Source organism: Sesamum indicum, linkage group LG6 (genome assembly GCF_000512975.1).
Source record: "Sesamum indicum cultivar Zhongzhi No. 13 linkage group LG6, S_indicum_v1.0, whole genome shotgun sequence".
NCBI lineage: Eukaryota > Viridiplantae > Streptophyta > Magnoliopsida > Lamiales > Pedaliaceae > Sesamum > Sesamum indicum.
The window spans coordinates 24,737,852-24,751,143 of NC_026150.1; positions in this window are offsets into that span (position 1 = coordinate 24,737,852).

A 13,292-nucleotide genomic window follows, 5' to 3' on the forward strand; every position below is an offset into this window, starting at 1 on the left:
TCTTCTATTATCTTTTTGGTGAAATTACACTTTTGGTCCTATATGTTTAGAGATTTTGCCCATTCAATTCTCTAACTTTGCACGTAACACATTTGGTCCTATATCTTTCCAGACTCAACACTTTTGATCCTATAGACAAATTAATGACCACTCTTCCCTTCTAATGTAAAAGTTTTATAGTTTCATTCTATGCTCAAAATTTGGCCCAACATGCTTTTAAAATAAATTAAGCTCTCATAAGTTCATACCTTTTTTCAACTGCCTTATTCTTGGGTATTCTAAATTCTCGATTTATGAACTTCTTCCAACCATACTACCGCTGTAGATGGTCCATAGATACTTGGCTCTTTCAGCAACATACAGCACAACCCTCTTTCGTTTCCTACCTTAGGGCATGAAGACACTCCAATATAGGGACTTAATAGAATTTTCGACACTCCAATATAGGGACTTTTATTGAAGATATATATGAAATATTACATAGTTATCATTTCCTCCGTTAGAGGAGACAACTGCTTAGCCTCTCATATGATAAAGGACTTGCCTCATTAGGGATATCCCCATAAATCTGAGAATTAAAAACTACAAAGGCTTGAGAGCTTTAAACTATTATGCTTTGAAGAGTGGAGAAAATTTCTGATGATCCCATCTGCTTTACTGCTTCTTTGTTTATAGTCGTCCGCGAACTTCAAACACGGACTTCAAACTTATTTTTTGATGATGTCACTGCATTCTTCATCTCCTTGTCCTTTTCAATTGTTGGTCATGATGGCTTTGTCGGCCATGTAATTGTTAGCTAGTTCTCTTACTTTCTATTGGCTTCTCTCGTTTTCTACCGATAGTCTTATTCTCAACTTTTTACATTCTTTGATTTTTACTTCGCTTTGTAAAAATTCTTTCTTTTACCCTTGTCTTATTTAGTTCGGGTTTCTTTTGGGTAACCGAAATTTTTGTCCCAAACAAGGACTTTTCTTGTTTTTTCACAACAAAGGTATACATGGTTATGCCATTGCCCAACATGCAATATATTACATGTCTTCATCCTTGTAGGTTTGGTCGTTGGTAGCTTATTTTCCCAAATCAACATATTTTTCTTTTCAAATAAGCTTTCCGCGAACTTAGTACTTTTTCCTGTCACAGAGTTTAACAGGAATGACCAATTTAAACTATTCGAGAAGATTTTAAATGAATACTTCACTTTATCCATCTCGGTGAGACAGACCCATAATCCTTAAGCTCTCCTGGTGGAGATATCATCCTCACTTATGACTGAAACCAGTAGAGCTTCTTTTGAGGTAGCTTTGATTTTGTTGAAAGCTATCATATCCAGTCTCTGCAGCTTGATAAAATGGAATGTTGGATGAGACTCTTTTTCTGCAGTTTCTGGAGCGACTAATATGAATTTTAACTCCAAAATATCTCCTCTTTTCAAGTGGGGGTTGTTTTTTCATTAATCATAGACCGCCCCACTAATCCCTTCTAGAAGCATTGAAATTTTCGAAAAACTTGGTGACATAGTATGACCTGAAGCCAGTGCTCCAAAACCATGCAATTCTCGGACATTTTCTGGCTTGGACCTTTCTAATATCCAAACTCTATTATATTTTTTGGATGTTTTGATTATGATCTTGCTTGGATTCACTTCTTTGCAAGCAATTAATTTTTTCCACATTTGCTTGTAAACTTGCCAAGCAGAAGAAGAAGATATCAACTCTTTAGTATTAACCTTAGAGGTGCCTGTCGACGGCCTAAGGCTAATCTCTCCCTCTTTTACCCTAGAGGTGTTGAGTTGACTTGCATCATCAAGAGCTTGCACTTTCTGTAATTCAATTATTGCTTTTTCACCAGAGTTTGGCGATGGCCTTATGAAATTGGTACTTGAATCCGACGCTATGTCTAGAGCCCTACACTCTGAGGTCATGTTTAGGGTCATGCTCCTTCAACTTGTGAGTCATCTTCGAGGGTGATGCCTTCTGAATTGGTTCTTGTAGGTCGTTCCATAGCGACATTGAAACCACCATGGTACTTATTGCAATTTGGACAGTGTCAAGATCAGCTCTTTAATTTGTCTGGTCACCTGGGCATTCACCTTTAGCTGTCGAAACTTCTTATCAAGCTCCTCAAGGTTTTCTCTCAGGTGCCTAAACCTCAACATGATGGAGTTTGCTTCAGATGCTCCATCTCATGTTAGGAAAACTGGAAGAACATTCTCGTGAGATTTTATTAGCATTCAGCTTGCAATCCGATAATGCAAGCTTTCCCAATTTTAGATTCTAATTTATTTTTCAAGAAAGCCTTAACATTAGTATTATCAACTTTTAATGTGAATTATTTAGCAAGTAAAAATAAAGGTAATTTATTAAAAGTTTTCCAAACTGCAAAAAACTTCTTCTGGTTGATGTGCCAGACTTGGGCTTGTTCTTCTGAGAACAACCCTCTTGTATATCTATAAGGTTCTTCCACTATAGTGGTCTTTTTCATGAACACTATTTCCATCTATAATCACTGGTGTCCGTATAGACTATCAATTCATCCTTGTCCTGTGGTGTGGCGAGCTTGGACATGTTACTGCAAGCCTATTTTAGCTCACGACCCTTTGAGTGTGAATTTCTTTCCACTTCCACTTTGAACTTTCCCTTTCCTTCAAAAGTAGTCAGAAATCCTTTTTATATTTCGCAAGATCCTTATTAAAGATACTTGCAAAATTAACAATTCCTAAGAAGCTCTAAAAATGTTTCTTATCCTTGAATACGTTTGAAAAATTGCGAATTTTCTCCACATGTAACTCAATACTTGTTTCGTCAATAAGATCCAAAATTTTCAATTTTATTGATAGCTATAGTAGCTTTTTTTGTAGAAAGTACTAATCCTTCTCTATGGCATGCATTAGAAAATATCTCAAGATTTTTAATATGTTAATTCATATTTTTAGATGCAATCAGTTTGTCGTCAATGTAGACAAACATGAACTCAAAATAATCTTTAAAAAGATTATCCATTTTTCTTTGAAATATCTAGGGTGCATTAGCTAATCCCATTGGTAGCACATTCCAGATGTATTGTCCCTTCGGTGTGGACAATGCAATAAATTTCTTTGATTCACCCTCCATCTTGGTCTGATAAAAATCAAGTTTGTAACCGAATTTAGAAAATACTTTTGCACCTTTAATGCAATCAGTTAAGTGCTCTCTACTATGAATATAATAACTATCAAATTCTAATATTTTATAAATGCCCTGATAGTCAATTACCAACCTAGATTTACCTCTTTTTATCTCATCATGGTTTCTTACCAGAAAATCAAGGCTATTGTAAACAGAGACTCCAGGCTCGATAAGTCTAAGATTGATATGCTTTTTTATAATCTCCCGTATATTCTTCTTATCCTCCATGTTCATTTGGATAGGCTTGTAACGAACATACTCATATTTTCATTCATATTTGACTTTTAGAGTAGTTTCAATCTTGTTCCTATCCCACGACGCCAAAAAATTTTCACTGAAGTTCTCTGGATAAGCCTTTTAATATTTTTGAGAGAAAGCCTGTTTTCCTCGTATATGTCTAGTGAATTTATCTTTTGCAATACTTCCTTGAGGTTCTTAATTTCTTCTTCAAATTCCTCGTAGAAACTATCGCTATTGATGAGTCCCTATTGCCCGAAAGATAAAAGAGTTTACCAAATTTCCTCCTATCTTGCATTTTTGGATGAGTTAATTTGGCATCAAAATCACCACACTTGCTGCGAAAACTTATAAGCATTATCCTGTTAATTGCATTTTCTCTTTGCAAAACATGTATCTCACTACCACAGTTATCTGTAAAAATTAACAGATTCCTCTTATTTTCTTGTATCTTACAAATATTTGAATAAAATTGTTATCAAACAAGATATCAACACATGTATCTCGAAAGTAGATAGGAGGTGTTTTTACCTCAAAGTAGGGTGTTTCGAGTGCTTCTTTAATCATGATCTTGGCTTCTAGTATACTCTTATTGAGTATTAGGATTTTCTATGAAAAATCCCTTTCTGCAATGACGGGTAAGGTTTTCTTTACTTCTTCAGGGAAAAGTCCAGGTTTTGCTGAGCAAATTCCTAATCCTAAATCCATATAAGCTACAAAATACTCTATCTTATATTGATAAAATAACATACCAATAGATATGTATATAAAAAAGGGAATCCCCATTCAATTCATATGGTAACACCATCAAGACTGAATTCCATTCCATTACCTTTTATTTCCCATGGTTTGATCTTCGAGCAAACTTAACCCTAAAGTCATACTCCTATTTTCTAGTCCTGCAGCACCTGCAACTAGAATTTCATAGCCTGTTATTTCTAACTTGCCTTCATATCTACCAATGATAGGTTGTTGTAAATAATATAAGTCATCACAAGGAAAAGAGTTTTCTTTCTTAGTGATTTCAAATATAACTTGTATTTCTTTCATCCTTTAGGGCATCTAAGTTTTATGCTATCTACCCTAATTTCTTAAGGAGTTAAAGTTTTTAACAACTCCTTCTCATTTCCTTTGTAGCCTGTAATCCTATCTTTCGAAAAGGACATTCTGCTACTAAACTCAGTTCTAGAGCTATGGTTCGGTCTAAAACTGGGTGGTCTTTTATAACGATATCAACACTACCTATTCTAGGTATCCTAATTGGATCTGGTATCATTACCTTAGTGAATTCTTTGAAAGTTCTAGGAATCTCAATATACTCCTTCCTAAGAAACAAATCGGAATGATGTGTGTTGGAAAGGGCATAAGCTATTCTATAAGTTATAGAATACGGTCCATTTTCCTCTTTCATAAGATCTTTTCTTTTAAAGTTCTGATGAAGGGTTATACTCTATTAAATCTTGGTCTGCTAGGTTGTATGCAATTCTAGGATGAATATCAAATATTAATTTTCTTGCATACATATTACCTATATTGTCCCAAGACAACCATCTCTTAAATTATTGATTCTTCTATCCATTTTTTATAAATTTTATTTCTGAATCAATTCCTTCCTTGAATGTTGTTTCTGTTACTACTTAGGAATAAGCTGTATTTTCATCACATTGCCTGTAAGTACTGTATGAATAGCGAACTCACCTGAATTTACTTTGTAAATTATGTGATGTTTTTTCTGGTTTCTATCTGGTTGAGGACTCTCCCAATTCCTCCAATCCTAAATCCATTGTATGGGATGAGATTGGAATCTTGGCGCATGATTCTTTCCATAATTTTGTTTGACATCATCATCCTTGAAAAGAATCATGACAGGCTTTCAGAGGTTTGAAAACTATCTTCCTTGTTGTAGTTATTCTGACTCGATTGAAGATCCATCCGAATCAGTCTCTGTTTATTCCTCATATACAGTTTCATCTGAAGGAAGATCTTTGAATTGGTACATTGGTACCAAATCGCGATAATAGACTGAGTCTAAAATGTCGACCGTACCTTCTAAATTTTTCAACTCACCACGTTTCTGTGGGCAGTCCAGAGATATATGACCCTTTGCTTGCAGGTGCAGTAATTACAATCCTTGAAACTTTTATTGGCTCGAGTATGGGCTCGTTTGAAAGTTCTCCTTGTAGGGGTTCTTCTTATGGATCTTGCATTTGTTAGTCTAAATCCCTTTAATGAATCCCTTGTTGGTCCAGCATTCTATCCAGTTTATATAATTTGACTTTTGATTTGGACCACCATGATGTTCGCTTGAAAGAGGTTCTTCTGGAGGTCTTAGGGAAGGAGTCACTGTTCTGTTTCTTCCACTTCCTCGGCTCACTTGATTCTCCTATAATCGTAGGAAAATCATTGTTATCACAATAGAGAAGAGTTCTTTTGATCTTACCTCTCAGCTTCTTCATATTTTTCTGGATAGATGTTTGATAGTACCAATCCTTCAGCTTGTCTTTAAGGAAAGACGTCCTTCTTGCAACTGAATTCAACTATCCCTTGGATACTTTATATAACTTGATCAACATTTCCCTTCATGGATTGCAGATCTTTGCAAAGAACATTGGAGTTGCTACTTCTATTACTACTCCACTTTGGAAGAAATACTTGCGAAATCAATAGATATGTTCATCTACTGCCAAATACTCCTTAATTCAAGGCCGAAAATAGCTTGTGCATACTCTCTAGCCTTTTCTGCTCTACTTCCTTCGAAGTATCCATATATGATGATGTGTATCTTCATAATCCTTCCTAGTCGATCTGCTATTGCGCTTTTGAATCCCCGACAAGGATACTGGTTTGGTATCTTCTGGGGTGTTTTCCAATCCGATCTGCACAGAGCCCTCTAACAACTTCACTAGTTTTATGAAGTTTTCTTTGTCGAGTATTAGGGTAGTTGCCTCTATCTTTATGACTGCAACCCACTCATCTATCAAATTCTCTATATTTCTGAAGTCGATAACATCTAAGTTGAGTATGGTGCCATATGGATGTAAGAGCTGGAGCATGGTCCTTGCCAAAGGTGTATTTTTTGGCACTCTTTTTGAATTTCTCCTTGATTCTCTCTAAGTCTGTTTCCCACAAAAGTAGGTGTCGCGTTGGTGTGGAAATCTATACTTTCTCTCGTCGGATCATCCTATGGAGGATAATTGGAACCTGTACTTCCCTCCAGCAATGGTAGTGCTGGAGTGATCTCATGGGTTTGAATATTGACTAAATCCACAATCGCGAGTTGGAACAAGGATTCAGCTAATCATGTAGATCTGACAGATATACTCTCATTACCTCCATTATTTTATAAATATGATGGATGCGATGATCAGATCCTCTATGGTCTTTGGCTTTGGGATCTCCGCCGCTTTCCCTTTTTGACGTAGAATGGATACTGGTCCAAGGGCGTCCCTGATTTGCTCTTGTCTGAATTTGGATGTTTCAGGATTTTCCCTTTGGCTTCTCTTTAGATCTGCAACTTTCTATCTTCATATATGTAAGATCCTTGTGTAGATTTGGAAGAATCTTAAGGATCTCGTCTATCTTTTAGCTCAAAGTTTCTATTTTCATAGATATATAGATTAACCTATGTTCATAGTCTTGAATTGTCTTTTGAATCTCTCTTAGATCTTGTGATATATTCGAGGTATCAGACTCGAATTTTTTCCAATTAGTTCCTTTAATCATAATTTTTAGAATTGTAATTGTACAGGAATTTACCCATTTCATTTCTCCTGGCTGGTATTCTACCATGGATTCTGGTTGCTTGTAGGCTTTTCAGCACATTTCTTGGTAGCACCTTCTGAATCTGGTGAATTCTCTATCATTCTTCTTATTCGTCCTTGGTAAGAGGTCAGGATCCCACTTTGTGGCTTTATCTAGAATTTTAGGACGAATTTCTTTCTCTATTTTACTAGTATTTGGAAAAACTCCTGGTTGTCATTAGAACCATCATTCAGTATTTGGAGATCATCTTCTTCCCTTTTAAGAATTTCCATAAAAAAACTACATTTTCAATCTTTCAAAATCTGAAAGTATTCCCAATTCTTACTGAGAAATCAAATAGAGATTCAGTTAAAGCAGATGCGTAAAGAAATTGCAAAGCTACTTGAAACTGGTCAAGAAGCCACTCTACGTTTCAGGTATTGGTACAACACATATTTATTCTTGTTATTTTGTTATAATGATCATCTATATAATATTTATCTGAAGCCATTGAAGAGATGTTAAAGGATCTGTGGTCAACCTTCTAGAAGTTTAATGATTGGTGATGTGATTGTTTTTTCCTCTTGTTAGCACATTATAAGAGAAGAGAAGATGATGGCTGCATAAGAAATAGTTAAGCTCTTTTGTGAGCTTATCGTTGTTTGCCTCCCAATTACTGAAGCACAAAGGTATTCATTTTCGTCAAATGTAAACATTATTGATGATAGTAGTAGCTGCAGTAGTAGAAGTTGGTCTCAAAGATTTCTGAGGTCTTATGTTACGAGGTTTGCTGGCAGGTTAGGAATTAATCACCCAACTTTTTGGTCCAAGCCCAAGATAGATGCAAGTAAAGATGAGATCCTTCACTCCTGATGTTTCGCTTTAGTATACTTACTATAATTCACAATTGTCATGTCAAATAGTTTGATATATTTCTTGACTTTTGGTATATATGCATTTTTGTTATCTCAAATGGATTCTTGTATAGAGTATATGTTGAGTTGTTTGGTATATTGATTAATTTGGTATAAGGGCAAAAGACAATTTTCGTTTTAGTCCCGTAAGTTTCTAGGGTTTTAATTTGGTCCTGTAAAATTGAAAAATTTGCAATTTTAGTCCAAATTTGGCCGGAAAATTTTGTGGGTTGCCGAAAAAAGTCACATGCGATGCATGTGACTTTTAAAATTGGGGGCTCGATCCTGATTGGCTGGAGAAGTTGATGTGGCGCATACGTGGAAATTAAAAAAAAAAATCGACTGGAAATCAAAGTCGTGAAATCCCCGCCATTCGCCGCCACCTTCTCTCTTCAATTCCGCCGTCGTTACTTGGAATTTCTAGCCACCACATATACCATTCGATTACCCATAGTAAGGAGAACAAAACCCCTCAACCAATTTTGCGATCCGACCACGACATCGACTGGGCTTTGAAATTGACCGTCGCGGACAATTCCCGTTGATTCGCCGGCAACAGGACGACCCACGATTGCGGATTGGTACCATTTGATTCGTCTCCTCACTGCGGTTCTAATGGGACTAGTCTCATCCATTTTCATCAACTAGGTGCAAAGATCCATCATTTTGAAGATCTCAGTCGTCGTCCACCGCGACTGCACCTTCCGCCGGCTTTTTCTCCTTCGTCTGAACGAACCACCGGCTCGGAAGACCATCGTTGAACGCCTCTCGTTCTGGCGAATCTTTTGAGACCAGTCCCATCAATTTTGGTCACCTCTGTGCAAAGATCCGACAAAATCCGTCCTCCGCCTTTGCCATTCTTTTGAGATCAGTCGTTTTTTTTTTAAATTTTCACGTATGCGCCACATCAGCTTCTTCAGCCAATCAGGATCGAGCCCCCAATTTTAAAGGTCACATGACCTATATATGCGCCGCATGTGACTTTTTCCGGTGACCCACAAAATTTTCCAGCCAAATTTAGACTGAAATTGCGAATTTTTTAGTTTTACGAGACCAAATTGAAACCCTAGAAACTTACGGGACTAAAACGAAAATGGCCTATAGCTGTGGGACGAAAATTGTCTTTTGCCCTTGGTATAATTTCTTGCATCCTAGTATATATGGTTTGATATATTGAGGTGGATGGGCATAATGATAGTTGGTGACGCTGAATGAGTATTGTTGATTATGATTGTAGATTAGGATTCATATTGTTCTTATCCCTAAGTGTAAACACCCCAAATCTCACACAATTTCGGCCTATTAACTTATGCAATGTGGTATGCAAAATTACTTCAGAAACCATTGCGAATCTGTTTAAAAGTCCTGTTAGATCATATAATCTCCCCTCTCAATCTGCATTTGTTCCAGGCCGTCTTATTACTGACAATGTTCTCCTGGCTTTTGAACTTAACTACTTTATGAATACTAAAACTAAAGGCGGACAAGGGTATATGGTGCTCAAGCTCGACGTCAACAAGGCGTATGATAAGGTTGAGTGGACTTTTTTTGGAACGAGTGTTGTTTGAACTATTGAAATTTTATCAAAGGATTTCTTGAAATTCAAAGATTAGAATGAGGGAGAGAAAGAAGTTTTGATTTACTGTAGCATATTTGAATTGAATATTCATTTCAAAATTCAAATGGTTTGCTCTAGTCAAATCAAATTCCCATGGTTACTGTTTCAAGTTTTAATTTTGGATTGATTACCATTCTTCATTGCACAGCCGTTAGTGGATGTAGTGCTGAAAGTTTCAGTTTGGACATTGAAGGCCTTAATGGCCGGTTTCAATTTCTGCATTAAATTGGGAAGGAATGGCTCTCTATATAAAGCCTGCAATTCTTTCATTTGGACACACACAATTCTCACTCTCTCCCCAATCACTCTCTCGGTGCCCTCTTTCGCTTGGCATTCATATTTCTTTCAAATTTTGGTATTTGAGTCTCTTGTTTCGATAAGCTTCTGAGTGTTGATCGAGGTGTTCTGCGGTATAGTGCTAAAATCGAAAGAACTGTAATCATCTTATCTTGGAAGAAATTATGTTGAACCTGGTGCACTACTGATACGGGGCGTATATTTTTTTCAAAGCAAGCAGTAATTCTGCGATTCAGTTAAATTAACGACTTCAAATTGAACTGAGAATTGTTATGATACAATTCTCTTTGTAAGTTTTCGATTTAAATTTCTTGTTATAAATAGCGTTTCTAATTGTTTTATGTTACTTGTTCCAACGTGGCTTTATTGCTTTTGATTTCTAAATTCGATAGTAATATTTCAAAACATCGTTTATTATTTTTCCAACATGAACTGGGGGTTCCTCCTACTTTATTCGTCTGGTCATGCTTTGTGTGTCCTCAATCTCTTATTCATTTATGTTAGGAGGTCATCAGTTAGTTCCCTTATTCTTGAGACGGGCCTCCATCAAAGGGACCCTTTTTCTCATTACCTGTTTCTTTTATGTATAGAAGCCTTTAGCTCACTAATTCAGAAGGTTGAGTTTGATGGTTGCATAAGAGGAGTATCAATATGTCGCGGAACACCCCACATCTGACATTTTCTTTTTGCCGTCAACACTCTAATTTTCAGCCAAGTCACTCCAAAGGGTTCCCACGCCATTATAGAGGTGCTGGAAACTTCTCAGACCAAGAGATAAACTTCCACAAATCCTTGGTGGCGTTCAACATAAATACGAGGGATGACCTTTGTTCACATATTGCCGTTGATCTGAACATTCGGAGGGAAAACAAAATGGAGTTGTACCTTGGTCTCACGTGCAAGGTAGCACGGCCTAAGAGAGAACTCCTTTTTACTCGGGGACAAAATCTGGAAGCGAATCACAAGTTGGAATTAAAAGCTCCTGTCTCAACCAGGTAAAGAGGTGTTAATAAAATCCATTGTTCAAGCCATTCCTACCTATGCCATGAGTTGTTTCAGGTTGTCGGTTTCTCTGCTGAAGGAAATTCATGGAATGGTCTCTAATTTTTGGTGGAGTAACCGGGGTCAAAAAAGATACATTGTATCTCTTGGCAAAACCTGTGCGAGAGCAAATTAAAAGGGGGCCTCAGCTTTCGTCAACTCCACCTCTTTAATCTTGCTAAGTTGGCCAAGCAACTCTAGCTTATTCTCTTGTTCTCCTGACTGCCTTCTAGTTGTGTTCTTCGAGCTTGATATTTACTCATGGAGACATTTTTACAGCAACTATTGGGCAGCAGCCCTCCTTTACATAGAGAAACATCATGGCTGCACATAATCTCTTTTGTGTGGGGTGCTGGTGGTTTGTTGGTTCTGTAGACTTGATAAAAGTGTGGACTGATCCTTGGCTACTGAGGCCAATTTCTTTCTGGCCCATTACTTCCCCGGTCGAGAATCTGGAGAGCTGCGTGTCTCAGATTTGATTAATCCATCGAGTGGGGACTGGAACACTACGCTAATACAAGATATTTTCTTGCCTATGGATAGTGAAATTATTCTCGAAATTCCACTCAGTCACACTGGCACAGAAGACCTCATAATCTGGCATTACTGAAAGAACAGTCTCTTCTCGGTACGGTCCACTTATTACGTTGCATGTTTTCTTGACGCAAGGCCCTATTCAAGTAGTCTGGTGAAGTTGGAGCACGGATGGTGATGAGGTTAATTACATCAGCAAGGTAAAAAGAACCAAATTGTCCTTACATTTTTTAAGAGATTCAACAAAAAGGACAGAATCCGCGTGTAAGTTCAACCCGACCCTGACCCGATCTAAGAGGCAAACCCGTTTTGGTAGCCGTTAGATGCTCTGACACCCGGGCATCCAGATGATGCCACATGGCACCCTCTCCTATGCGGTACCGTACATTATAAATACCAACATTCATGAATATTTATAGCAAATGCATTTATTACATTTTTAGTCTCACCAGCTCTCCTTAGATCGAATTCGACCTTGCTCTTTCTAATTTAACTATCGGAGGACCGTAGCTGGGGGCCACCCAACAAGCCTAACGTGTGTTATATTCTCGGGATCCACTAGTAGGGAGCTCAAAGAAGGGTTCAGCGACCCGATTCTCAGGCTACCAAGGTCTGACGACCCGACCCCTATTGTGCAACCTGTATTAGATGGTAGAGGAGGTTATAGCGGGTTAAACCTCCAAGCAAAGTGAAGGCGTTTGCTTGGCATGCGTGGTTGAATGCTCTGTCGACAGGCCAAAATCTTATAGACATATCCCCTGTTCCTGCTGCGTCTGCCCTTTCTGTCCGGAGGAAGGTGAGGACGCCATGCATTTTTTAGACTCTGTTCCTTTACTCGCCAGGCACGTGGGATGTTGCATTAGCTCGCATATTATTTTCCAAAAGCAAAGGGAGAACTACCTTGGATGTACGTTGTGACGTCCAATTTGGAGAAGCAAGAGGTTGGGTATTTCCTGTGCATTTGCTGGTGCAAAAACTGCAAGATGATGCAAGGGAATAGCTTATCTCCTAATCATGTAATTTGCTTCGTAGTTCAATATCTGGAATCTTTTCATTGCCAGCACTCAGACACTGTTGTCCCCCTGTCAGTGTGACGGAACCCTGTTTAATCATGGGAAAGAGAGTGGAACCGGAGATGAACGGGGCGCTTGTGTGGGTTGGATAGCTATTCGCTTTTCACGGCGTGCACATGGGAAATTAGCAGAAGCTCCGGCGACTTTGGGAAACTGTCCAATTGGCAATTCGACGAGGCTGGCAGTATGTGATCTTTGATGGGAAAAATCCAGAGACCCCCTGTGATAATAGGAATGTTCAAAAATCCCCCTATAAAAATTAAAGTATCAAATACCCCCCTATGATATAAAATAAAGTTCAAAAAACTCCCTCCATACAAAAATTGGGCCACACGCACTTTGATGCGATTTTTCTATAAAAATACCTTTTTTTTTTACATTTTTGCCTTTCTCTCACATTTAATATATAATATTATATATATGTATTTAAGAATTAAATATTATTTTATATAATAATTATTTAATTAAAATATTATATATTTCTATTAATAATAAAATATTCTTTTATATAATTATTACTTAATTATTTATATAATAAAATATTATTTTAATTAAATTAAAATTAATTTAAACAAAAAAATTGAAGTGGCGGCATCGTCAGGGCCGGCGCCCTCCTCACCTTGGACAACGGCCGGCGCCCCCCCTCCAAACAGGGCAACCGCGTCGTCCAAGT